The following is a 26,927-nucleotide window of genomic DNA, read 5'->3' on the forward strand; positions in this document are numbered from 1 at the left end:
ATTTACATTAGGTATATCTCCTAATGCTATCCCTCCCCACTATCCCCTCCCCACAATAGGCCCCGATGTGTGATGTTCCCCGTCCTGTGTCCAAGTAATCTCATTGTTTAGTTCCCACCTATGAGTGAGAACATGCGGTGTTTGGTTTACTGTTCTTGCGATAGTTTGCTGAGAATGATGGTTTCCAGCTGCATCCATGTCCCTACAAAGGACACAAACTCATCCTTTTTATGGCTGCATAGTATTCCATGGTGTATATGTGCCACATTTTCTTAATCCAGTCTGTCACTGATGGATATTTGGGTTGATTCCAAGTCTTTGCTATTGGGAATAGTGCTGCAATAAACATACGTGTGCATGTGTCTTTATAGCAGCATGATTTATAATCCTTTTGGTATATCCTCAGTAATGGGATGGCTGGGTCAAATGGTATTTCTAATTCTAGATCCTTGAGGAATCGCCACACTGTTTTCCACAACGGTTGAAATAGTTTACAGTCCCACCAACAGTATAAGTGTTCCTATTTCTCCACATCCTCTCCAGCACCTATTGTTTCCTAACTTTTTAATGATTGCCATTCTAACTGGTGTGAGATGGTATCTCATTGTGGTTTTGATTTGCATTTCTCTGATGACGAGTGATGATGAGCGTTTTTTCATGTGTCTGTTGGCTGTATGCATGTCTTCTTTTGAGAAGTGTCTGTTCATATCCTTTGCCCACTTTTTAACGGGATTGTTTGCTTTTTTCTTGTAAATTTGTTTGAGTTCTTTGTAGGTTCTGGATATTAGCCCTTTGTCAGATGAGTAGATTGCAAAAATTTTCTCCCATTCTGTAGGTTGCCTGTTCACTCTGATGGTAGTTTCTCTTGCTGTGCAGATGCTCTTTAGCTTAATTAGATCCCATCTGTCAATTTTGGCTTTCATTGCCATTGTTTTTGGTGTTTTAGACATGAAGTCCTTGCCCATGCCTACGTCCTGAATGGTATTTTCTAGGTTTTCCTCTAGGTTTTTTATGGTTTTAGGTATAACATTTAAGTGTCTAATCCATCTTGAATTAATTTTCGTATAAGGAGTAAGGAAAGGACCTAGTTTCAGCTTTCTACTTATGGCTAGCCAATTTTCCCAGCACCATTTATTAAATAGGGAATCCTTTCTCCATTACTCGTTTTTGTCAGGTTTGTCAAAGATCACATGGCTGTAGATGTGTGGTATTATTTCTGAGGGCTCTGTTCTGTTCCATTGGTCTATATCTCTGTTTTGGTACCAGTACCATGCTGTTTTGGTGACTGTAGCCTTGTAGTATAGTTTGAAGTCAGGTAGCATGATGCCTCCAGCTTTGTTCTTTTGGCTTAGAATTGTCTTGGCAATGTGGGGCCTTTTTTGGTTCCATATGAACTTTAAAACAGTTTTTCCCAGTTCTGTAAAGAAAGTCATTGGTAGCTTAATGGGGATGGCATTGAATCTATAAATTACGTTGGGCAGTATGGCCATTTTCATGATATTGATTCTTCCTATCCATGAGCATGGTATATTCTTCCATTTGTTTGTGTCCTCTTTTATTTCACTGAGCAGTGGTTTGTAGTTCTCCTTGAAGAGGTCCTTCACATCCCTTGTAAGTTGGATTCCTAGGTGTTTTATTCTCTTTAAAGTTATTGTCAATGGAAGTTCATTCATGATTTGGCTCTCTGTTTGTGTGTTACTGGTGTATAAGAATGCTTGTGATTTTTGCACAATGATTTTGTATCCTGAGACTTTGCTGAAGTTGCTTTTCAGCTTATGGAAATTTTTGGCTGAGACAATGAGATTTTCTAAATATACAAGCATGTCATCTGCAAACAGGGACAATTTTACTTCTTCTTTTCCTAACTGAATACCCTTGATTTCTTTCTCTTGCCTGATTGCCCTAGCCAGAACTTCCAACACTATGTTGAATAGGAGTGGTGAGAGAGGGCATCCCTGTCTTGTGCCAGTTTTCAAAGGGAATGCTTCCAGTTTTTGCCCATTCAGTATGATATTAGCTGTGGGTTTATCACAAATAGCTCTTATTATTTTGACATACATGCCATCAATATGGAATTTATTGAGAGTTTTTACCATGAAGGGCTGTTGAATTTTGTCAAAGGCCTTTTCTGCATCTATTGAGATAATCATGTGGTTTTTGTCTTTGGTTCTGTCTATATGCTGGATTACGTTTATTGATTTGTGTATGTTGAACCAGCCTTGCATCCCAGGGATGAGGCCCACTTGATCATGGTGCATAAGCTCTTTGATGTGCTGCTGGTTTCGGTTTGCCAGTATTTTATTGAGGATTTTTGCATCAATGTTCATTCGGGATATTGGTCTAAAATTCTCTTTATTTGTTGTGTCTCTGCCAGGCTTTGGTATCAGGATGATGTTGGCCTCATAAAATGAGTTAGGGAGGATTCCCTCTTTTTCTATTGATTGGAATAGTTTCAGAAGGAATGGTACCAGCTCCTCCTTGTACCTCTGGTAGAATTCAGCTGTGAATCCATCTGGTCCTGGACTTTTTTTGGTGGGTAGGCTATTAATTGTTGCCTCAACTTCAGAGCCTGCTATTGGTCTCTTCAGAGATTCAACTTCTTCCTGGTTTAGTCTTGGGAGAGCATAAGTGTCCATGAAATTATCCATTTTTTCTAGGTTGTCTAGTTTATTTGCATAGAGGTGTTTATAGTATTATCTGATGGTAGTTTGTATTTCTGTGAGGTTGGCGGTGATATCCCCTTTATCATTTTTTGTTGCATCTTTTTGAGTCTTTTCTCTTTTCTTCTTTATTAGTCTTGCTAGTGGTCTATCAATTTTGTTGATCTTTCCAAAAACCAACTCCTGGATTCATTGATTTTTTAGAGGGTTTTTTGTGTCTCTGTCTCCTTCAGTTCTGCTCTGATCTTAGTTATTTCTTGCCTTCTGCTAGCTTTTGAATGTGTTTGCTCTTGCCTCTCTAGTTCTTTTAATTGTGATGTTAGAGTGTCAATTTTAGATCTTTTCTGCTTTCTCTTGTGGGCATTTAGTGCTATAAATTTCCCTCTACACACTGCTTTGAATGTGTCCCAAAGATTCTGGTATGTTGTATCTTGGTTCTCATTGTTTTCAAAGAACATCTTTATTTCTGCCTTCATTTCGTTATGTACCCAGTAGTCATTCAGGAGCAGGTTGCTCAGTTTCCATGTAGTTGAGCGGTTTTGATTGAGTTTCTTAGTCCCGATATCTAGTTTCATTGTACTGTGGTCTGAGAGACAGTTTGTTATAATTTCTGTTCTTGTACATTTGCTGAGGAGTGCTTTACTTTCAACTATGTGGTCAATTTTGGAATAAGTGTGATGTGGTGCTGAGAAGAATGTATATTGTGTTGATTTGGGGTGGAGAGTTCTGTAGATGTCTCTTAGGTCCGCTTGGTGCAGAGATGAGTTCAATTCCTGGATATCCTTGTTAACTTTCTGTCTCGTTGATCTGTCTAATGTTGACAGTGGGGTGTTAAAGTCTCCTGTTATTATTGTATGGGAATCTAAGTCTCTTTGTAAGTCTCTAAGGACTTGCTTTATGAATCTGGGTGCTCCTGTATTGGGTGCATATATATTTAGGATAGTTAGCTCTTCCTGATGAATTGATCCCTTTACCATTATGTAATGGCCTTCTTTGTCTCTTTTGATCTTTGATGGTTTGAAGTCTGTTTTATCAGAGACTAGGATTGCAACCCCTGCCTTTTTTTGTTTTCCATTTGCTTGGTAGATCTTCCTCCATCCATTTATTTTGAGCCTATGTGTGTCTCTGCATGTGAGATGGGTCTCCTGAATACAGCAAACGGATGGGTCTTGACTGTTTATCCAATTTGCCAGTCTGTGTCTTTTAATTGGAGCATTTAGTCCATTTACATTTAAGGTTAGTATTGTTATGTGTGAACTTGATCCTGTCATTATGATATTAGCTGGTTATTTCACTCATTAGTTGATGCATTTTCTTCTTAGCATTGTTGGTCTTTACATTTTGGCATGTTTTTGCAATGGCTGGCACCGGTTGTTCCTTTCCATGGTTAGTGCTTCCTTCAGGATCTCTTGTAGAGCAGACCTTGTGGTGACAACATCTCTCAGCATTTGCTTGTCTGTAAAGGATTTTATTTCTCCTTCACTTATGAAACTTAGTTTGGCTGGATATGAAATTCTGGTTTGAAAATTCTTTTCTTTAAGAATGTTGAATATTGGACCCCACTCTCTTCTGGCTTGTAGAGTTTCTGCTGAGAGATCTGCTGTTAGTCTGATGGGCTTCCCTTTGTGTGTAACCCAACCTTTCTCTCTGGCTGCCCATAACATTTTTTCCTTGATTTCAACTTTGGTGAGTCTGACAGTTATGTGTCTTGGAGTTGCTCTTCTCGAGGAGTATCTTTGTGTCATTCTCTGTATTTCTTGAAGTTGAATGTTGGCCTGCCTTACTAGGTTAGGGAAGTTCTCCTGGCTGATATCCTGCAGAGTGTTTTCCAACTTGGTTCCATTTTCCCCGTCATTTGCAGGCACATCAATCAGATGTAGATTTGGTCTTTTCACATAATCCCATATTTCTTGAAGGCTTTGTTCATTTCTTTTTGCTCTTTTTTCTCTAAACTTCTCTTCTCACTTCATTTCCTTCATTTGATCTTCAATCACTGATAATCTTTCTTCCAGTTGATCCAGTCGGTTACTGAAGCTTGTGCATTTGTCACGTAGGTCTTGTGTCATGGTTTTCAACTCTATCAGTTCTTTTAAGGTCTCCTGTGCATTAATTACTCTAGCTATCTATTCTTCCACTCTTTTTTCAATATTTTTAGTTTCTTTGTGCTGAGTACGTAATTCCTCCTTTAGCTCTGAGAAGTTTGATGGACTGAAGCCTTCTTCTCTCATCTCGTCATAGTCATTCTCCGTCCAGCTTTGATCCATTGCTGGCGATGGCCTGCGTTCCTTTGCAGGGGGAGATGCACTCTTATTTTTTAAATTTCCAGCTTTTCTGCCCTGCTTTTTCTCCATCTTTGTGGTTTTATCTGCCTCTGGTCTTGGATGATGGTGACGTACTGATGGGGTTTTGGTATAGGTGTCCTTCCTGTTTGATAGTTTTCCTTCTAACAGTCAGGACCCTCAGCTGTAGGTCTGTTGAGATTGCTTGAGGTCCACTCCAGACCCTGTTAGCCTGGGTATCAGCAGTGGAGGCTCAGTTGAAAATACAGAAATCACCCATCTTCTGTGTTGCTCACACTGGGAGCTGGAGGCTGGAGCTGTTCCTGTTCTGCCATCTTGGGCACCACTCCCATTTACATTTAAGGTTAATGTTGTTATGTGTGAATTTGATTTTGTCATTAGGATGCTAACTTGATATTTTGCCCATTAATTGATGCAGTTTCTTCATAGTGTCAGTGGCCTTTAGAATTTTACATGTTTTTGCAGTGACTGGTACTGGTTGTTCTTCTGCATGTTTAGTGCTTCCTTCAGGAGCTCTTGTAAGGTAGACCTGGTGATGACAAAATCTCTCAGCATTTGCTTGTGTATAAAATATTTTATTTCTCCTTCCTTTTTGAAACTTGGTTTGGCTGGATATGAAATTCTGGGTTGAAAATTCTTTTCTTTAAGAAAGTTGAAATTTGGCCTTCACTCTCTTCTGGCTCATAGGGTTTCTGCAGAGAGATCTGCTGTTGGTCTGATGGGCTTCCCTTTGTGGGTAACCTGGCCTTTCTCTCTGGCTGCTCTTAACATTTTTTTCTTCATTTCAACCTTGGTGAATCTGACAATTATGTGTCTTGCGGTTGCTGTTCTCGAGGAGTATCTTTGTGGTTTCATCTGTGTTTCCTAAATTTCAATGTTGTCCTGTCTTGCTAGGTTGGAGAACTTCTCTTGAATAATATCCTGATGAGTGTTTTGCAACTTAGATCTATTCTTCCCATCACCTTCAGGTACACAAATCACATGTTGATTTGGTCTTTTCACATAGTCCCATATTTCTTGGAGGCTTTTTTGGTTCCTTTTCATTCTTTTTTCTCTAATATTGTCTTATCACTTCATTTCATTAATTTGATCTTCAGTCTCTACTATCCTTTCTTCCACTTGATTGATTTGAGTATTGATACCTGTGTATGTTTCACGAAGATCTCATGCTGTGTTTTTCAGCTCCATCAGGTCATTTATATTCTTCTCTGAACTGGTTTTTCTAGTTAGCAATTTGTCTAATTATTTTTTTCAATGTTCTTATCTTCCTTGCATTGCATTAGATCATGCTCATTTCATTCAGAGGAGTTTGTTATTACCCACCTTCTGAAGCCTACTTCTATGAGTTCGTCAAACTCATTCTCCATCCAGTTTTGTTCCCTTGCTGCTGAGGAGTTGTGACTTTGGAGAAGAGGAGTTCTGGTTTTGGGAATTTTCAGTCATTTTGCACTGATTTTTCTTCATCTTCATAGGTTTATCTATGTTTGATCTTGGATGTTGGTGACCTTCAGCTTGGGACTCTGAGTAGATGTGCTATTCCTTTCTGTTTGTTAGTTTTCCTTCTAATACGCCCCTCTGCTGCAGGTCTGCTGGAGTTTGCTGGACGTCCCCTCTAGACCCTGTTTGCCACGGAAACTGCAGAACAACAAAGATCCATGCCTGTTGTTTCCTCTAGAACCTTTGTTTCAGAGGGCCACATGCAGATGCCAGCCAGAACTCTCTTGTATGAAGTTCTCTCAGTCCCTACTGAGAGACTTGTCTCCCAGTGGGGAAACAGAGGGGTCAGGGTCCCATTTGAGGAGGCAGTCTGACCCTTAGCAGAGCTTGAACGCTGTGCTGGGAGATCTGCTGCTCTCTTCAGAGCCATCAGTCAGCGACATTTCAGCCTGCTGAAGCTGCATCCACAGCTACCCCTTCCACCAGGTGCTCTGTCCCAAAGAGATGGAAGTTTTTTCTATAAGTCCCTGACTGGGGCTGCTGCCTTTTTTTCAGAGATGCCCTGCCCAGAGAGGAGGAATCTAGAGAGGCAGTCTGGCCACAGCTGCCTTGCTAAGCTGTGGTGGGCTCCACCTATTTCAAAATTCCTGGTGGCTTTGTTTACATTGTGAAGGTAAAACCGCCTACTCAAGCCTCAGCAATGGCAGACACCCCTCCCCCACCAAGCTTGAGTGTCCCAGGTCAAACTTAGACTGCTGTGCTTGCAGCAAGTATTTCAAGCCAGTTGATCTTAGCTTGCTAGGCTCCATGGGGGTGGGACCTGCCAAGCCAGACCACTTGGCTTTCTGGCTTCAGCCCCCTTTCTGGAGGAGTGAACAGTTACGTCTCACTGGCATTTCAGACACCATTGGGGTATGAAAAAAAATACAAGCAAACAACAACAGCAAAAAAACTCTTGCCAGTAGCTCAATGTCTGCCCAAATGGCCACCCAGTTTTGTGCTTGAACCCAGGGCCCTGGTGGCATAGGCTCTGGAGGGAATCTCCTGGTGTGTGGTTTGTGAAGATCATGGGAAAAGTGCAGTATCTGGGCTGGAGTGCACTGTTCCTCAGGCACAGTCCCTCATGGCTTCCGTTGGATTGGGGAGAGAATTTCCCTAAATCTCCCACTTCCTGGGTAAGGTGATGCCACATGCTGCTTCAGTTTGCCCTCTGTGGGCTTCACTCACTGTCCAACCAGTCCCAATGAAATAAAATGGGTACCTCAGTTGGAAATGCAGAAATCACCCACCTTCTGCATTGTTCTCACTGGAAGCTGCAGACCGGACCTGTTCCTATTTGGCCATCTTGCCAGCAATCCTCGAGGAATATATTAGTGGTGTTCTCTCTATTTCCTGAATTCAAATTTTGGCCTCTATTGCTAGGTTGGGGAAGTTCTTCTGGATAATATCCTGAAAAGTGTTTTCCAACTTGGTTCCATTTTCAGCATCGCTTTCAGGAACACCAATCAAATGTAGGTTTGGTCTTTTCACATAGTTCCATATTTCTTGGAGATTTTGTTTGTTCCTTTTCATTCTTTTCTCTCTAATCTTGTCTTCATGCCTCATTTCAGTAAGTTGATATTCAATCTCTGATATATTTTCTTCTGCCTGATCAATTTGGCTATTGATACTGGTGTATATTTCACAAAGTTCTTGTGCTGTGTTTTTTAGCTCCAGCAGGTCATTTATGTTCCTCTCTAAACTGTTTATTTTAGTTAGTAGTTCCTGTAACCTTTATCAAGCTTCTTAGCTTCCTTGCGTTGGGTTAGAACATGCTCCTTTAGCTCAAAGGAGTTTGTTATTACCCACCTTCTGAAGACTACTCCTGTCAATTCATCAATCTCATTCTTTGTCAAGTATTTTGCCCTTGGTGGAGAGGAGTTGCTATCATTTGGAGGAGAAGAGGCATGGTTTTCAGAACTTTCAGTGTTTTTGTCCTGGTTTTTCCTCATCTTCGTGGATTTATCTACCTTTGATCTTTGCGGCTAATGAACTTTGGATGGGGTTTTTCTGTGGGGGTCCTTTATGTTCCCATTGATGTTTTTGCTTTCTGTTTGTTAAGTTTTCTTCTAACAGTCAGGCCCCTCTTCTGTAGGTCTGCTGTAGTTTGGTGGAGGTTCACTCCAGACCCTGTCCACCTGGGTATTACCAGTGGAGGCTGTAGAATGGCAAACATTGCTGCCTGCTCCTTCCTCTGGAAGCTTCATCTCAGAGGGCACCAGCCTGATGTCAGCCAGAGCTCGCCTGTATGAGGTATCTCTTGACCCCTGTCTGGAGGTGTCCCCAGTCAGGAGGCATAAGAGTAAGGAACCCACTTGAGGAGGTAGTCTGTCCCTTAGCAGAGCTTGTGCACTGTCCTGGAAGAATCTTTCTTGTCAGAATCAGCTGCTCTCTTCAGATCCAGCAGGCAGGAATGAATAAATCCACTGAACTGCACCCACAGTCACCCCTTTACCCAGGTGCTCTGTCCCAGGGAGATGAGAGTTTATCTGTAAGCTCCTGACTGGGGCTGTTACCTTTCTTTCAGAGATGCCCTTCCCCATCAGGAGGAATCTAGAGATGCAGACTGGCCACAGTCACTTTGCCGCACTCTGATGAATTTGCCCAGTCCACACCTCCCAGCCTCCTTAGTACTGTCAGGGGAAAACCACCTACTCAATCCTCAGTAATGGCAGATCCACCTTCCCCCACCAAATTTGATCTTCCCAGGTCAACTTCAGGCTGCTATGCTGGCAGTGAAAATTTCAAGCCAGTGTTTCTTAGCTTGCTGGACTCCATGGTAGTGAGACCTGCTGAGTGAGACCACTTGAATCCATGGCTTCAGTCCCCTTTCCAGGGGAGTGAACGGTTCCATCTTGCTGGAGTTCCAGGTGCCACTGGGGTACCAAAAGGTACTCCTGCAGCTATCTTGGTGTCTGCCCAAACAGCTGCCCAGTTTTGTGCTTGAAACCCAGGACCCTGGTAGTGTAGGTACATGAGGGAATCTCCTGATCTGCAGATTGCAAAAACTATTGGAAAAGCATATTAACCCAGCTGGGTAGCACAGTTCCTCATGGCTTTCCATGCCTGGGGGAGGGTGGTCTCCCAGCTTCTTGCACTTTTGGGGTGAAGCTACACCTTACCCTGCTTCTGCTCACCCACTGTGGGTTGGAACCATTGCTTAACCAGTCCCAATGAGATGAACTTGGTACCTCAGCTGGAAATGCAGAAATCACCCACCTTCTGTGTTGGTCTTACTGGGAACTCCAGAGCAGAGCTGTTCCTATTTGGTCATCTTGGCCCCTCATCTCTACTTTCTTTTTGCCTGTAGGATTTCTGATAAGAATTCTGCTGTAATTCTCATGTTCTGTAGGTAATGTCATTTCTTGTCTGTCTGCCTTCATAATTTTCTTTTGTTTGAATTTCACTAGTTTGAATTTGAAATGTTTTGGTGGAATTTTTGCTTGTTTGCTTGACATTTTCCCTGCTTATTCTCTGTGCTTCTTGAATCTGTGATTTTGTGTCTGACACAGTTTTTATTTTGTCATTGTTTTTTCAAATGTTTTTTTCTGTTTTGTTTTCTTTTCTTTCTTTTTGGGGGGGGGGTACAATTACACATGTTATGCCCATTCAATGTTATCCAACAGCTTTTGGATGTAGTGTTCTGTTTCTTACAGTCTAGTTTTTCCAAGTCTGTGTCAGTTTTTGTCATTTCTGTTTCCCTGTTCTCAAGTTACCTGATTATTTCTGTTAACTGTTTCAAGTCTCCTGGTATCCAGCAAAGTCTTCTTTATTTTTGTAATTGTATTTTTGCCTTCTTGCATTTTCATTTGATTCTTTATTATATTTTTGATCTCCCTGTTAGAATTACCTATCTGATTTTGCATGTCCTCTATCCTTTCCATTACAGTCTTTAGTATATTAATTATTATTTTATTTTATGTATAATAAATTTTATTCAGCAAATTTACTAAATCTCTTATTAATGATAGTAATATACATGTAGATTTCTTGGATATTTCCTGCTTAATTTTTCTTTCTTTATTGAAGTATACTTGAGTATGTGAAGTATACATCACATACTTATTTTTTGTGCTATGAATACTTAAGATCAACCCTTTTTAAAAAATTATTATTATACTTTAAGTTCCAGGGTACATGTGCATAACGTGCAGGTTTGTTGCATATGTATACTTGTGCCATGTTGGTGTGCTGCACCCATCAACTCGTCAGCACCCATCAAATTGTCATGTACATCAGGTTCACCTTCCCGAGTCCAAGTGATCTCATTGTTCAGTTCCCACCTATGAGTGAGAACCTGCGGTGTTTGGTTTTCTGTTCTTGTGATAGTTTGCTAAGAAGGATGGTTTCCAGCTGCATCCATGTCCCTACAAAGGATGCAAACTCATCCTTTTTTATGGCTGCATAGTATTCCATGGTGTATATGTGCCACATTTTCTTAATCTAGTCTGTCACTGATGGACATTTGGGTTGATTCCAAGTCTTTGCTATTGTGAATAGTGCCACAATAAACATACGTGTGCATGTGTCTTTATAGCAGCACGATTTATGATCCTTTGGGTATATACCCAGTAATGGGATGGCTGGATCATATGGTACATCTAGTTCTAGATCCTTGAGGAATCGCCATACTGTTTTCCATAATGGTTGAACTAGTTTACACTCCCACCAACAGTGTAAAAGTGTTCCTATTTCTCCACATCCTCTCCAGCACCTGTTGTTTCCTGACTTTTTAATGATTGCCATTCTAACTGGTGTGAGATGGTATCTCATTGTGGTTTTGATTTGCTTTTCTCTGATGGCGAGTGATGATGAGCATTTTTTCATGTGTCTGTTGGCTGTATGAATGTCTTCTTTTGAGAAATGTCTGTCCATATTCTTCGCCCACTTTTTGATTGGGTTGTTTGTTTTTATCTTGTAAATTTGTTTGAGTTCTTGGTAGGTTCTGGATATTAGCCCTTTGTCAGATGAGTAGATTGCAAAAATTTTCTCCCATTCTGTAGGTTGCCTGTTCACTCTGATGGTAGTTTCTTTTGCTGTGCAGAAGCTCTTTAGTTTAATTAGATCCCATTTGTCAATTTTGGCTTTTGCTGCCGTTGCTTTTTGTGTTTTAGACATGAAGTCCTTGCCCATGCCTATGTACTGAATGGTACTACCTAGGTTTTCTTCTAGGTTTTTATGGTATTAGGTCTAACATTTAAGTCTCTAATCCATCTTGAGTTAATTTTCGTATAAGGAGTAAGGAAAGGATCCAGTTTCAGCTTTCTACTTATGGATAGCCAATTTTCCCAGCACCATTTATTAAATAGGGAATCCTTTCTCCATTTCTTGTTTCTCTCAGGTTTGTCAAAGATCAGGTGTCTGTAGATGTGTGGTATTATTTCTGAGGGCTCTGTTCTGTTCCATTGGTCTATATCTCTGTTTTGGTACCAGTACCATGCTGTTTTGGTTACTTTAGCCTTGTAATATAGTTTGAAGTCAGGTAGCATGATGCCTCCAGGTTTGTTCTTTTGACTTAGGATTGTCTTGGCAATGCGGGCTCTTTTTTGGTTCCATATGAACTTTAAAGCAGTTTTTCCCAATTCTGTGAAGAAACTCATTGGTAGCTTGATGGGGATGGCATTGAATCTATAAATAACCTTGGGCAGTATGGCCATTTTCACGATATTGATTCCTCCTATCCATGAGCATGGTACGTTCTTCCATTTGTTTGTGTCCTCTTTGATTTCACTGGGCAGTGGTTTGTAGTTCTCCTTGAAGAGGTCCTTTACATCCCTTGTGAGTTGGATTCCTAGGTATTTTATTCTCTTTGAAGCAATTGTGAATGGAAGTTCATTCCTGATTTGGCTCTCTGTTTGTCTGTTACTGGTGTATAAGAATGCTTGTGATTTTTGCACATTACTTTTGTATCCTGAGACTTTGCTGAAGTTGCTTATCAGCTTAAGGAGATATTGGGCTGAGACAATGGGGTTTTCTAAATATACAATCATGTCATCTGCAAACAGGGACAATTTGACTTCTTCTTTTCCTAACTGGATACCCTTGATTTCTTTCTCTTGCCTGATTGCCCTAGCCAGAACTTCCAACACTATGTTGAATAGGAGTGGTGAGAGAGGGCATCCCTGTCTTGTGCCAGTTTTCAAAGGGAATTTTTCCAGTTTTTGCCCATTCAGTATGATATTGGCTGTGGGTTTGTCATAAATAGCTCTTATTATTTTGAGGTACGTTCCATCAATACCGAATTTATTGAGCGTCTTTAGCATGAAGGGCTGTTGAATTTTGTCAAAGGGCATCTATTGAGATAATCATGTGGTTCTTGTCTTTGGTTCTGTTTATATGCTGGATTACGTTTATTGATTTGCGAATGTTGAACCAGCCTTGCATCCCAGGGATGAAGCCCACTTGATCATGGTGGATAAGCTTTTTGATGTGCTGCTGAATCCGGTTTGCCAGTATTTCTTTGAGGATTTTTGCATCGATGTTCATCAGGGATATTGGTCTAAAATTCTCTTTTTTTGTTGTGTCTCTGCCAGGCTTTGGTATCAGGATGATGTTGGCCTCATAAAATGAGTTAGGGAGGATTCCCTCTTTTTCTATTGATTGGAATAGTTTCAGAAGGAATGGTACCAGGTCCTCCTTGTACCTCTGGTAGAATTCAGCTGTGAATCCATCTGGTCCTGGACTTTTTTTGGTTGGTAGGCTATTAATTATTGCCTCAATTTCAGAGCCTGCTATTTTGTCTATTCAGGGATTCAACTTCTTCCTGGTTTAGTCTTGGAAGAGTGTAAGTGTCCAGGAAATTATCCATTTCTTCTAGATTTTTTAGTTTATTTGCATAGAGGTGTTTATAGTATTCTCTGATGGTAGTTTGTATTTCTGTGGGGTCAGTGGTGATATCCCCTTTATCATTTTTTATTGCATCTATTTGATTCTTCTCTCTTTTCTTCTTTATTAGTCTTGCTAGCGGTCTGTCAATTTTGTTGATTTTTTCAAAAAACCAACTCCTGGATTCATGGATATTTGGAGGGTTTTTTGTGTCTCTATCTCCTTCAGTTCTGCTCTGATCTTAGTGATTTCTTGCCTTCTGCTAGCTTTTGAATGTGTTTGCTCTTGCTTCTCCAGTTCTTTTAATTGTGATGTTAGAGTGTCAATTTTAGATCTTTCCTGCTTTCTCTTGTGGGCATTTAGTGCTATAAATTTCCCTCTACACACTGCTTTAAATGTGTCCCAGAGATTCTGGTATGTTGTATCTTTGTTCTCATTGGTTTCAAAGAACATCTTTATTTCTGCTTTCATTTCGTTATGTACCCAGTAGTCATTCAGGAGCAGATTGTTCAGTTTCCATGTAGTTGAGCGGTTTTGATTGAGTTTCTTAGTCCTGAGTTCTAGTTTGATTGCACTGTGGTCTGAGAGACAGTTTGTTATAATTTCTGTTCTTTTACATTTGCTGAGGAGTGCTTTACTTCCAATTATGTGGTCAATTTTGGAATAAGTGTGATGTGGTGCTGAGAAGAATGTATATTCTGTTGATTTGGGGTGGAGAGTTCTATAGATGTGTATTAGGTCTGCTTGCTGCAGAGATGAGTTTAATTCCTGGATATCCTTGTTAAGTTTTTGTCTCATTGATCTGTCTAATGTTGACAGTGGGGTGTTGAAGTCTCCCGTTATTATTGTATGGGAGTCTAAGTCTGTTTGTAAGTCTCTAAGGACTTGCTTTATGAATCTGGGTGCTCCTGTATTGGGTGCATATATATTTAGGATAGTTAACTCTTCCTGTTGAATTGATCCCTTTACCATTATGTAATGGCCTTCTTTGTCTCTTTTGATCTTTGATGGTTTAAAGTCTGTTTTATCAGAGACTAGGATTGCAACCCCTGCTTTTTTTTGTTCTCCATTTGCTTGGTAGATCTTCCTCCATCTCTTTATTTTGAGCCTATGTATGTCTCTGCATGTGAGATGGGTCTCCTGAATACAGCAGACTGATGGGTCTTGACTCTTTATCCTGTTTGCCAGTCTGTGTCTTTTAATTGGAACATTTAGTCCATTTACATTTAAGGTTAATATTGTTATGTGTGAACTTGATCCTGCCATTATGATATTAACCAGTTATTTTGCTCGTTACTTGATGCAGTTTCTTCCTGGCCTCAATGGTCTTTACATTTTGGTATGTTTTTGCAATGGCCCGTACTGGTTGTTCCTTTCCATGTTTAGGGATTCCTTCAGGGTCTCTTGTAAGGCAGGCCTGGTGGTGACAAAATCTCTAAGCATTTGCTTATCTGTAAAGGATTTTATTTCTCCTTCACTTATGAAACTTAGTTTGGCTGGATATGAAATTCTGGGTTTAAAATTCTTTTCTTTAGGAATGTTGAATATTGGCCTCCACTCTCTACTTGCTTGTAGAGTTTCTGCTGAGATATCTGCTCTTAGTCTGATGGGCTTCCTTTTGTGTGTAACCCAACCTTTCTCTCTGGCTGCCCTTAAGATTCTTTCCTTCATTTCAACTTTGGTGAATCTGGCAATTATGTGTCTTGGAGTTGCTCTTCTCAAAGAGTACCTTTGTGGTATTCTCTGTATTTCCTGAATTTGAATGTTGGCCTGCCCTACTAGGTTGGGGATGTTCTCCTGGATGGTATCCTGAAGAGTGTTTTTCAACTTGGTTCCATTTTCCCCCTCACTTTCAGGCACCCCAATCAGATGTAGATTTGGTCTTTTTACATAATCCCATACTTCTTGCAGGCTTTGTTCATTTCTTTTTCTTCTTTTTTCTTTTGGTTTCTCTTCTCACTTCATTTCATTCATTTGATCCTCAATCGCTGATACTCTTTCTCCCAGTTGATCGAGTCGGTTACTGAAGCTTGTGCATTTGTCACGTATTTCTCGTGTCATGGTTTTCATCTCTGTCATTTCGTTTATGACCTTCTCTGCATTAATTACTCTAGCTATCTATTCTTCCACTCTTTTTTCAATATTTTTAGTTTCTTTGTGCTGAGTACGTAATTCCTCCTTTAGCTCTGAGAAGTTTGATGGACTGAAGCCTTCTTCTCTCATCTCGTCATAGTCATTCTCCGTCCAGCTTTGATCCATTGCTGGCGATGGCCTGCGTTCCTTTGCAGGGGGAGATGCACTCTTATTTTTTAAATTTCCAGCTTTTCTGCCCTGCTTTTTCTCCATCTTTGTGGTTTTATCTGCCTCTGGTCTTGGATGATGGTGACGTACTGATGGGGTTTTGGTATAGGTGTCCTTCCTGTTTGATAGTTTTCCTTCTAACAGTCAGGACCCTCAGCTGTAGGTCTGTTGAGATTGCTTGAGGTCCACTCCAGACCCTCTTTGCCTGGGTATCAGCAGCAGAGGCTGCAGAAGATAGAATATTGCTGAACAGTAAGTGTACCTGTCTGATTCTTACTTTGGAAGCTTTCTCTCAGGGGTGTACTCCACCGTGTGAGGTGTGGGGTGTCAGTTTGCCCCTAGTGGGGATGTCTCCCAGTTAGGCTACTCAGGGATCAGGGACCCACTTGAGCAGGCAGTCTGTCCGTTCTCAGATCTCAACCTCTGTATTGGGAGATCCACTGCTCTCTTCAAAGCTGTCAGACAGAGTCGTTTGCGTCTGCACAGGTTTCTGCTGCTTTTTCTTGTTGTTGTTGTCGTTGTTTAGCTGTGCCCTGTCCCCAGAGGTGGAGTCTACAGAGACAGGCAGGTTTCCTTGAGCTGCTGTGAGCTCCACCCAGTTCGAGCTTCCCAGCGGCTTTGTTTACCTACTTAAGCCTCAGCAATGGCGGGCGCCCCTCCCCCAGCCTCGCTGCTGCCTTGCGGTTAGATCGCAGACTGCTGTGCTAGCAATGAGGGAGGCTCCATGGGCATGGGACCCTCCCGGTCAGGTGTGGGATATAATCTCCTGCTGTGCCCGTTTGCTTAGAGCACAGTATTGGGGTGGGAGTTACCCAATTTTCCGGGTGTTGTGTGTCTCAGTTCCCCTGGCTAGGAAAAGGAATTCCCTTCCCCCTTGCACTTCCCAGGAGAGGTGATGCCTCGCCCTGCTTCAGCTCTCACTGGTCGGGCTGCAGCAGCTGACCAGCACCGATTGTCCGGCACTCCCTAGTGAGATGAACCCAGTACCTCAGTTGAAAATGCAGAAATCACCGGTCTTCTGTGTCACTCGCGCTGGGAGTTGGAGACTGGAGCTGTTCCTATTTGGCCATCTTGCTCTGCCCACCAGACCCCGAGTTCTAAGATCAACTCTTTTGGCAAATTACAAGTCTATAATAAAGTATTTTATAGTTATTATATAGTATTGTAGTCACCATGTTGTACATTAAATCCCTGGAACTTATTTATCCCACATGACTAAACTTTGGTACCCTTTTACTTACAGCTCTCGATTTTTTTTTTTTTTTTACATTGCATTTCCTGGCAAACAATGTTCTAATCTCTACTTATATGAGTTCAGCTTGTTTGTTTATTTATATATTTTTTAAATTTCAGAGATGGGGAGTGCAGTGTCATGATCATAACTCAGTGCAACCTTTAAATCCTGACTCTAGCAATCCTCCTGCCTCACCCTCCCAAGTAGCTCAGACTGCAGTTATGTGCCACCATGCCCAGCTTTTTTTTTTTTTTTTTAATGGAGACTAGGTCTTGTCATGTTGTCTAGGCTGATGTCCTACTTTTATCCTCAAGCAATCCTTCTATCTCAGCCTCCCAACGCTCTGGGATTACAGGTATGAGTCACCACACCTAGCCAACTCAAGTTTTTAAAAATCCGCATATAAGGGAGATCATACAATATTTATCTTTCAGTGTCTGGCTTATTTCACTTCACCTAATATCCTTCTAGTTTATCTACATTGTCACAAATGACAGAATTTTCTTCTTTTTAAGGCTAGATAATATTTCGTGTGTGTGTGTGTTTGTGTGTGTGTCTACTTTAGAAATCCATTTATTTGACAAACACTTAGGTTGTCTCTATATTTTGGCTTTGTGAATAATGTTGCAATGGACCTGGGGGGTGCTGATATCACTTCAAGATACTGATTTTATTTCCCTTGTATGTATATCCAGAAATGGAATTGATGGATAGTATGGTAGTTCTCTTTTTAAGTTTTTGAGGAATCTCTATATTGTTTTCCATAATGACGGTACCAATTTATACTCCTGTAAACAGTATACTAGGGTTCCTTTTTCCCCCACATCTTCACCAATACTTTATTTATTTATTTATTTATTTATTTATTTATTTATTTATTTTCTGAGGTGAAGTTTCACTCTGTCACCCAGGCTGGAGTGCAGTGGTGTTAACTCAGCTCACTGTAACCTCTGCCTCCTGGGTTCTAGTGATTCTCCTGCCTCAGCCTCCAAGTAGCTGGGATTACAGGCTTGTACCACCATGTCTAGCTAATTTTTGTATTTTTATAGAGATGAAGTTTCACCTTGTTGGCCAGGCTGGTAGGAACAGGCCATTTTCACTTCTTTTGTGATTCTTCAGTTACTTCAGGCCATCTAGATGTATACATGCAGGTCACAGGGGATATGATGGCTTAGCTTGGGCTCAGAGGCCTGACATTCCTGTCTTCTTATATTAATAAGAAAAATAAAATGAAATAGTGGTAAAGTGTTGGGGTGGCAAACATTTTTGGGGGTGGTAAGGAGAGATAATGGGCAATGTTTCTCAGGGCTGCTTTGAGCAGGATTAGGGGTGGCATGGGAACCTAAAGTGGGAGAGATTAAGCTGAAGGAAGATTTTGTGGTAAGGGATGATATTGCGGCGTTGTTAGAAGAAACATTTGTCATATAGAATTGTTGGTGATGGCCTGGATATGGTTTTGTATGAATTGGAAAACTAAACGGAATAAGAGAAGGAGAAAAACAGGTATTAAAGGACTAAGAATTGGGAGGACCCAGGACATCCAATTAGAGAGTGCCTAAGGAGGTTCAGCATAGCCCTGCCAGCAAAGATTATTTATTTACTTTAAGAGTTGAGATAGGCAGTTTGGGGATAGCACCAGGAGATATCAGCTGTGATGGCTTGGAGATACAGTGTAAACTGGCAGTGTAAACAAGAGCAGGGCATTTATGAGTAGCTGAGAATGGTGAATAGGAGTATGACTAGACAGAAGATAGTAGGGATGACAAGTTTTTGGGGCACAGTCCAAGTTGGTCTGGTGCCTGGAATGAGACTGGGGCCTAATAAAAAGGAGTGTCCATACAGGAGCTCAAATGGGCTGTACCCTGTAGCAGTCCAAGGACAGGCCTGAATTCTGAGAAGGGAAAGTGGTAAAAGTATTGTCCAGTCCTTTTTAAGTTGGTAACTGAGCTTGGTGAGGTGTGTTTTTAAAAGACCATTAGTTCACTGAATACCAAGAGCCTGAGAAACTGCTTGGGTGATTTGACTAACAAAGGCCGGTCTGTTATCAGACTGTATACAGGTGGGAAGGCCAAACCAAGGAATTATGTCTAACAGAAGGGAAGAAATGACTGCAGTGGCCTTCTCAGACCCTGTGGGAAAGGCCTCTACACATACAGTGAAAGTGTAGAGGTATTTTAGTTTCCTGACTCAGGCATGTGAGAAAGTCAATTTGCCAGTCCTGAGAGGAGGCAAATACCCAAGCTTGATGTGTAGGGAAGGGAGGGGGCCTAAGAAATTCCTGAGGAGTAGTAGAATGGCAGATGGAACACTGAGAAGTGATTTCCTTGAGGATGGATTTCCATGATGGAAAGGAAGTGAGAGGTTCTAAGAGGCAGGCTAGTGGCTTGTAACCTGCATGGAAGAGGTTATGAAATGACAACAGAATAGAATGGGCCTGTGAGGCTTGAACTAAATATTTTCCTTGGTCCAAGAACCATTTGCCTTGTGTGGGAAGAGATTGAAAGGTGGAAGTCTCAGTGGGGGAGTGGGTGGGAGTGGCCAGATGAGGAGGAGAAAAACTGCCGTGAGGGATAGAAGTTGGAATGCTAGCTGCTTTTTTAGCTACCTTATCAGCATAAGCATTCTCCTGAGCGATGGGATCTGATGTCTTTTGATGGCCTTTGCAGTGAATGACTCCAGCTTCCTTTGGAAGTAAAGGGGCTTTGAGAAGCATTTTTATTAAAGAGACATTAATGATGGAGGACCCTTGTGTAGTGAGGACACCTCTTTCAGCCCATATAACAGCATGGTGGTGCAGGATATGGAAGGCATATTTAGAGTCAGTATAAATACTGATGTGTAGTCCCTTTGCAAGAATGAGTGCTTGAGTTAAAGCAATGAGTTTGACTTGTTGAGAGGTAGTGAGGGGGGCAGAGCGTTAGCCTCAATGATAGGTGTGGAAGATACTGTAGCCTAGCCTACCTTTGCTGGTGAGTGGCAATTAGGCCTGGTGGAATTTCTATCAATAAACCAAGTGTGTTCAGGGTGAGGAAAAGGAAAGAAGGAAATATGGGGAAATTGAGTGAATGTCAGGTGGATCAGAGAGATACAGTCATGGGGGTCAGGTGTGGTATCAGGAATAATGTGGGAGGCCAAATTGAAGTCTGGGCCAGGAACAATGGTAATTGTGGGAGACTCAATAAAGAGTGAGTATAGCTGAAGGAGCCGGGGAGCAGAAAGTACATGCATAAGGTGGGAGGAAGAAAATAGATTTTGGAAGTTATGAGAACTATAGAGAGTGACTTGAACATAGTTTGTGATTTTGAGGGCCTCTAAAGTATTAAGGCAGTGGCAACTGCTGCATGCAGACATGAGGGCTAGGCTAACACAGTAAGGTCAAGTTGTTTGGACAGAAGGGCTATACAGGGCATGGTCCCAGCTCTTGTGTAAGAATTCTGACTGCATTAACCATGCCTAGGAAGGAAAGGAGTTGTTTCGTAGAAGGGATTGGGGTTTGGGAGATTAGTTGGATATGATCAGCAGGGAGAGCATGTGTGTTTTTATGAAGAATTATGTCAAGATAGGTAATGGATGAGGAAGAAATTTGGGTTTGACTGAAGTAATGGGAGCTGTCTGTGAAACCTTTAGGCAGTACAGCTCAGGTAATTTGCTGAGCCTGATGAGTGTCAGGGTCAGTCTAAGTGAAAGCAAAGAGAGGCTAGGATGAATGGTACAAAGGAATAGTAAAGAAAGCATGTTTGAAATCCAGAACAGAATAACAGATTGTGGAGTGAGGTATTGAGGATAGGAGAGTATATGGGTTTGGCATTATGGGGTGGATAGGCAAAACAATTTGGTTGATAAAACACAGATCCTGAACTAACTTGTAAGACTTGTCTGGTTTTAGGACAGGTAAAATGAGGTAATTGTAAGGAGAGTTTATAGGCTTTAAAAGGCCATGCTGTAACAGGAGAGTGATAACAGGCTTTAATCCTTTTAAAGCATGCTTTGGGTGGGTTACTGGCATTGAGTGGGGTAAGGGTGATTAGGTTTTAATGGGACAGTAATGGGCATGTGATTGGTTGCCAGGGAGGGAGTAGAGGTGTACCATATTTGTGGGTTAAGGTAGAGTGATACAAGGTGAGGATGCGAAGGAGGCTCTGAACTGGGAAAAAGGGTGGCAATGAGGTGTGGCTGTAGCCGAGGAATACTCAGGGAAGCAGATAATTTAGTTAAAATGTTTTGGCCTAATAAGGAAACTGGGTAGGTGGGGATAACTAAAAAGGAGTGCATAAAAGAATATGGTCCAAGTTGGCACCAGAATTGGGGAGTTTTAAGAGGTTTAGAAGCCTGGCCGTCAATATCCACAACAGTTATGGAGGCAAGGGAAACAGGCCCTTGAAAAGAAGATAATGTGGAGTGGGTAGCCTCCGTATTGATTAAGAAGGGGACAGACTTACCCTCCACTGTGAGAGTTACCCGAAGCTCGGCGTCTGCGATGGTCTAAGTGGCTTCTGAGGTGATCGGGAAGCATCAGTCTTCAGCTGCTAAGCTGAGAAGATCTGGGAAGGAGTCAGTCAGAGAGCCTTGCGCCAGAGTTCCAGGGGCTCTGGGAGTGGCTGCCAGGTGAGTTGAACAGTCCGATTTTCAGTGGGATCCCACACAGATGGGACATGGCTTAGGAGGAATCCCAGGCTGCGGGAACTCCTTGGCCCAGTGGCCAGATTTCTAGCACTTATAGCAAGCTCCTGGGGGAGGAGGTCCTGGAGGAACCCCTGGCAGCTGCGGTTCGGGCGTTTGGAGTTCTTGTGTGCTGGAGATGTGGCTGGGGTTTGTCTCACAGTGGAGGCAAGGAATTGCAACTCAGAAAAACATTGCTACTTGGCTGCCTCTATTATTGTACACCTTGAAGGCGAGGTTAATTAAGTCCTGTTGTGGGGTTTGAGGGCCGGAATTTAATTTTTGGAGCTTTATTCTAATGTCAGGAGCTGACTAGGTGATAAAATGCATATTTAAATGAGATGGCCTTCTGACCCTTCAGGGTCTAGGGCTGTAAAGAGTCTAAGGGTTGCTGCCAAATGGGCCATGAACTGGGCTGAGTTTTTCATATTTGGTGAAAAAGAGCCTAAACGCTAACTGATTTGGGAGAGGTCGGATAAAGAAAAAGGAGCATTAACCTTGACTATGCCTTTAGCTCCAGCCACCTTTTAAAGAGGAAATTTCTGGGCAGGTGGGGGACGGCTAGTCATGGAATGAAACTGTAAGCTGGACCAGGTGTGAGGAGGGGAGGTGATAAAAGGATTATAGGGTGGTGGAGTGGAGGCTGAGGAAGAATTGGGACCTAGCTCAGCCTGGCGAGGAGCAGCGTGGGGAGGAGGGGAGAGGTCAGATGGGTCCGTAAAAAAGGAAGATTGGAAAGATTCAGCGATGCTTGGGGTTGGGACTGAGGGGACAGGTGGGAGGGAAAGAAGGAAGATTTGGGATGAGTTGCATTGGGAACAGAGACTAGGCAGGGACCAATGTGTAAAAGAATGCCTGGACGTCAGGCACCTCAGACCGTTTGCCCATTTTATGACAAGAATTATTTAGGTCTTGTGGGATGGAGAAATCAAAAGTGCCATTTTCTGGCCATGTAGAGCCATTATTGAGTTTGTAGTGTAGTTAAGCAGCATTGCAGAAGAAAATAAGGCATTTAGGTTTTAGGTCAGGTGTGAGTGGAAGAGGTTTTAAGTTCTTGAGAACACAGGCTAAGGGAGAAGGAGGAATGGAGGGTGAAATGCTGCCTATAATGAAGGAGGCAAGTCCAGAGAAAAGAGAGGGTAGAGACATGGAGAGAAGGGGTGGGGGTGCTTGCCCCCTTGGAAAGTGGAGAGAAAAGAGGGTAGAGACACAGAGAGAAGGGGTGGTGGGGTGCTTGCCCCCCAGAAAAGCAATGCTTGCCACTAAGGGTGAAGGACCAAGCTAGGCATCCACGCGTGGTCAGACACCTCTGAAACGTGGGTGAATAACAAGCAGACATCCCCGCATGATTAAACACCAAGGGAAGACTGTCTTCTTGAGTCCATGACTGGCGCTGGAGTTTTGGGTTCATGGATTAAACGTGTCTCCTGTCTCTACCAGAAAAGGAAAGGAACTGAAATTAAGAGAAGGGAGAGATTGAAGTGTGGTGCCAAGATTGAAAAGAGAAAGCGGTTGAGGGATAGTGAGAGAGGTTGGAGAAGAGAGTGAAAAGAGGCTGCTTACCTGATTTAAAATTGGTAAGATGTTCCTTGAGCTGGTTGGTCTGAGGACCTGAGGTCGTAGGTGGATCTTTATCACGGAGCAAAGAGCAGGAGGACAGGGGATTGATCTCCCAAGGGAGGTTCCCCCCGACCTGAGTCACGGCACCAAATTTCACTCACATCCATGTGAAGAGACCACCAAACAGGCTTTGTGTGAGCAACAAGGCTGTTTATTTCTCCTGGGTGCAGGCGGGCTGAATCCGAAAAGAGAGTCAGCCAAGGGAGATAGGTAGGGATGGGGCCATTTTATAAGTTTTGGGTAGGTAAAGGATGATTACAGTCAAAGGGGGTTGTTCTCTGGTGGGCAGGGGTGGGGGTGATAAGGTGCTCAGTGGGGGAGGTTTTGAGCCAGGATGAGCCAGGAGAAGGAATTTCACAAGGTAATGTCATCAGTTAAGGTAGGAACAGGCCATTTTCACTTCTTCTGTTATTCTTCAATTACTTTAGGCCATCTGGATATATACCTGCAGGTCATAGGGGATATGATGGCTTAGCTTGGGCTCAGAAGCCTGACAATAATCCCTTCTCTGTTGTCCCCCAAAGTCTTAACTTGTTTCAGCCCCAACACAAAAATTCTCAAGTCCAAATTCCAAAGCCTCATCTCAGACTCAAGTCGAGTTCCTTCCATCTATGAACCTGTAGAATCAAAATCAAGTTATTTACTCCCAAGATATAATGGTGGTACTGGCATTGGGTAAACGTCCCCATTCCAAAAGAGAGAGAGAATTCAGTCAAAAGAAAGGGCTAATAGGCCCCACACAAGTCTTAAACCCAACAGGATATTCTTTGAATCTTAAAGCTCCAAAATAATCTCATTTGACTTGATGTCCTGCATCCAGGGCACACTGGTGTGAGGAGTGGACTTCCAAAGCCATGGGTAGCTCTGCTTCTATGGAATTGCTGAATGCAGCTGACATGGCTGCCCTGATGGGTTGGAGTCCCAGTGCTTATGACTTTCTCAGGCTGAGAGTGCAAGCTGCGCTTACCTCTGTTGTTGTTGGGTCTAGAGGATGGCAGCCCCCTCTCACAGCTCCATTAGGTAGGCAGTGGCCTGGTGGGGAGTCTGTGTGGGAACTGCAATGCCACATTTCCCCTCAGCACTGCCCTAGTAGAGGCACACTGTTGCAGCTCCATTTCTGTGGCAAGTTTTTGCCTGGGCATCCATGCTTTCTCATACAACCTTTGAAATTTTAGGTGGAAGTTGCCGAGGCTCCTTTACTCTTGCATTCTTTGTGCCCACAGGCTTAACACCACATGGAAGCTGCTGATTTACAGCTTGTGCCCTCTGAAGCAGTGTCCTGGACCATTTTGAGTCAAGGCTGGAGCCAGAGCAGCCAGGATATGAAGAGCAGTGTCCTGAGGCTGAGTAGGATAGCAGAACCCAGGACTTGGCCCCTGAAACCATTATTTCCTGGTAGACCTCTGGGCTGTACCAAAGACTTCTGAAATGCCTCCTAGTCTTTTTTTTTTTTTCTCATTGTCTTGGATATTAGCACTTGGCTCCCTTTTAGTAATGCTAATCTCTCTAGCAAGTGATTGCTCTAAAGCCTGCTTGGATTCTTTCTTTACTGCAGGGCTAATATGCACATTTTCTGAACTTATGCTCTGCTTTCCTTTTAAATATAAGCACTAACTTCATGTCATTTATTTGCTTCTATATCTGATAACATGCTGTTATAAGCAACCAGGCTACATCTTGAATGCTTTCCTGCTTAGAAATTTCTTGCACCAGGGGCGACAGCTGCAGCGGCACCCCAGCCCCATAGGATCCCTGGCGCCAGGTCACCCAGCTGTCAGCAGCATGCAGGGTAAATGCAAAGCACTGAAGTTAAATTTTGCAAATCCACCTTTCAAATCTACAGCCAAGTTTACTCTGAATCCCAATCCTACAGGAATTCAAAACTCACACATAGAGAGACCGAGATCACACAGCTTTGAGTTATCAGGAAAACTGAAGGTCTCTGCTGAACAACATTGGGATTTCACTGCAGAGGACTTGAAAAGCTTGGAGAAATTGGATGAAGAGCTTATGGTTCTGTCAACAAAATGGTCCACAAGCCAAGTGGACAAATAATGGCAGTTAAAAAATTTGGTCAACAGTGGATGAAAAAGAACAAAAACAACTTCTTATGGATTTGGATGAAGTAATTCGGCGTAGTGATTGCCCTTACATTGTTCAGTTTTATGGTGCACTCTTCGGAGAGGGTGACTGCTTGATCTGTATGGAACTCATGTCTACCTCATTTGATAAGTTTCACAAATATGTATATAGTGTATTAGACGATGTTATTACAGAAGAAATTTTAGGCAAAATCACTTTAGCAACTGTGAAAGCACTAAACCACTTAAAAGAGAACTTGAAAATTATTCACAGAGATATCAAACCTTCCAATATTCTTCTGGACAGAAGTGAAAATATTAGACTCTATGACTTCAGCATCAGTGGACAGGTTGTGGACTCTATTGCCAAGACAAAAGATGCTAGCTGTAGGCCATACATGGCACCTGAAAGAATAGACCCAAGTGCATCGTGACAAGCATATGATGTCCGCTGTGATGTCTGGAGTTTGGAGATCACATTGTATGGTTGGCCACGGGCCGATTTCCTTATCCAAAGTGGAATAGTGTATTTGATCAACTAACACAAGTCGTGAAAGGAGATCCTCCGCAGCTGAGTAATTCTGAGGAGAGGGAATTCTCCCCAGTTTTATCAAGTTTGTCAACTTGTGCCTTACGAAGGATGAATCCAAAAGGTCAAAGTATAAAGAGCTTCTGAAACATCTTTTTATTTTGATGTATGAAGAACGTACTGTTGAGGTCGCATGCTATGTTTGTTAAATCCTGGATCAAGTGTCAGCTACTCCCAGCTTTCCTGTGTATGTTGATTGATATCGCTGCTACATCAGACTCTAGAAAAAAGGGCTGAGAGGAAGCAAAAGGTAAAGAATTTTCATCCCATATCACAGTGTTTTTATTGCTCGCCCAGACACCATGTGCAATAACATTGGCGTTCATTTCCATCATGTCTGTATATTCCTGTCACCTAGAACATGCAGCCTTGTAATACCTGACTGATCACACAGTGTTAGTGCTGGTCAGAGAGACCTCATCCTGCTCTTTTGTGATGAACATATTCATGAAATGTAGAAGTCAGTACTGTCAAGTTGTTGACTGTGATTAGATCACATCTTAAATTCATTTCTAGACGCCAAACCTGGAGATGCAGCTACTGGAATGGTGTTTTATCAGACTTCCAAATCCTGGAAGGACACAGTGATGGAGGTACTATATCTGAACATAGAGACTCATGCTTGAGTGAGAAGAGCTTGCACAGCCAATGAGACACATTGCCTTCTGGAACTGGGAGACAAAGGAGGAATTTACTTTCTTCACCAAGTGCAATAGCTTTACTTATGTGATATTTCGTTGCTTTACAGTTACAGTTGATGTTTGAGGATCAATGTGCTCAGCCAAATTTCCTGTTTGAAATATCATGTTAAATTAGAATGAATTTATCTTTACCAAAAACCATGTTGCATTCAAAGAGGTGAACATTGAAATATTGAGACAGGACAGGATGTGTTATTTTCTCCTTTACCAGTCCTACTTTGCATTGGGAAGACTCAGGAGTCTGCCACTTGTCAAAGAAGGTGCTGATCCTAAGAATTTTTCATCTCAGAGTTCGGTGTGCTGCCAACTTGATGTTCCACCTGCCACAAACCACCAGGACTGAAAGAAGAAAACAGTACAGAAGGCAAAGTTTACAGATGTTTTTAATTCTACTATTTTATCTGGAACAACTTGTAGATAAGTTGGTCCTAAACCTGATACTTTGGCCATCATAACTCAGTAACAGGGAGAAGTAGCTAGT

The 26,927-nt window shown here is 42.2% G+C and overlaps 1 pseudogene; it reads left to right on the forward strand.

The window, feature by feature from the left end:
* Positions 1–25,945, forward strand: part of LOC104673737 — a 38,091-nt pseudogene extending 12,146 nt beyond the window's left edge.
* The last annotated feature ends 982 nt before the right edge of the window (positions 25,946–26,927 follow it).

The sequence above is a fragment of the Rhinopithecus roxellana genome, chromosome 7 (assembly GCF_007565055.1).
Source record: "Rhinopithecus roxellana isolate Shanxi Qingling chromosome 7, ASM756505v1, whole genome shotgun sequence".
Lineage (NCBI taxonomy): Eukaryota > Metazoa > Chordata > Mammalia > Primates > Cercopithecidae > Rhinopithecus > Rhinopithecus roxellana.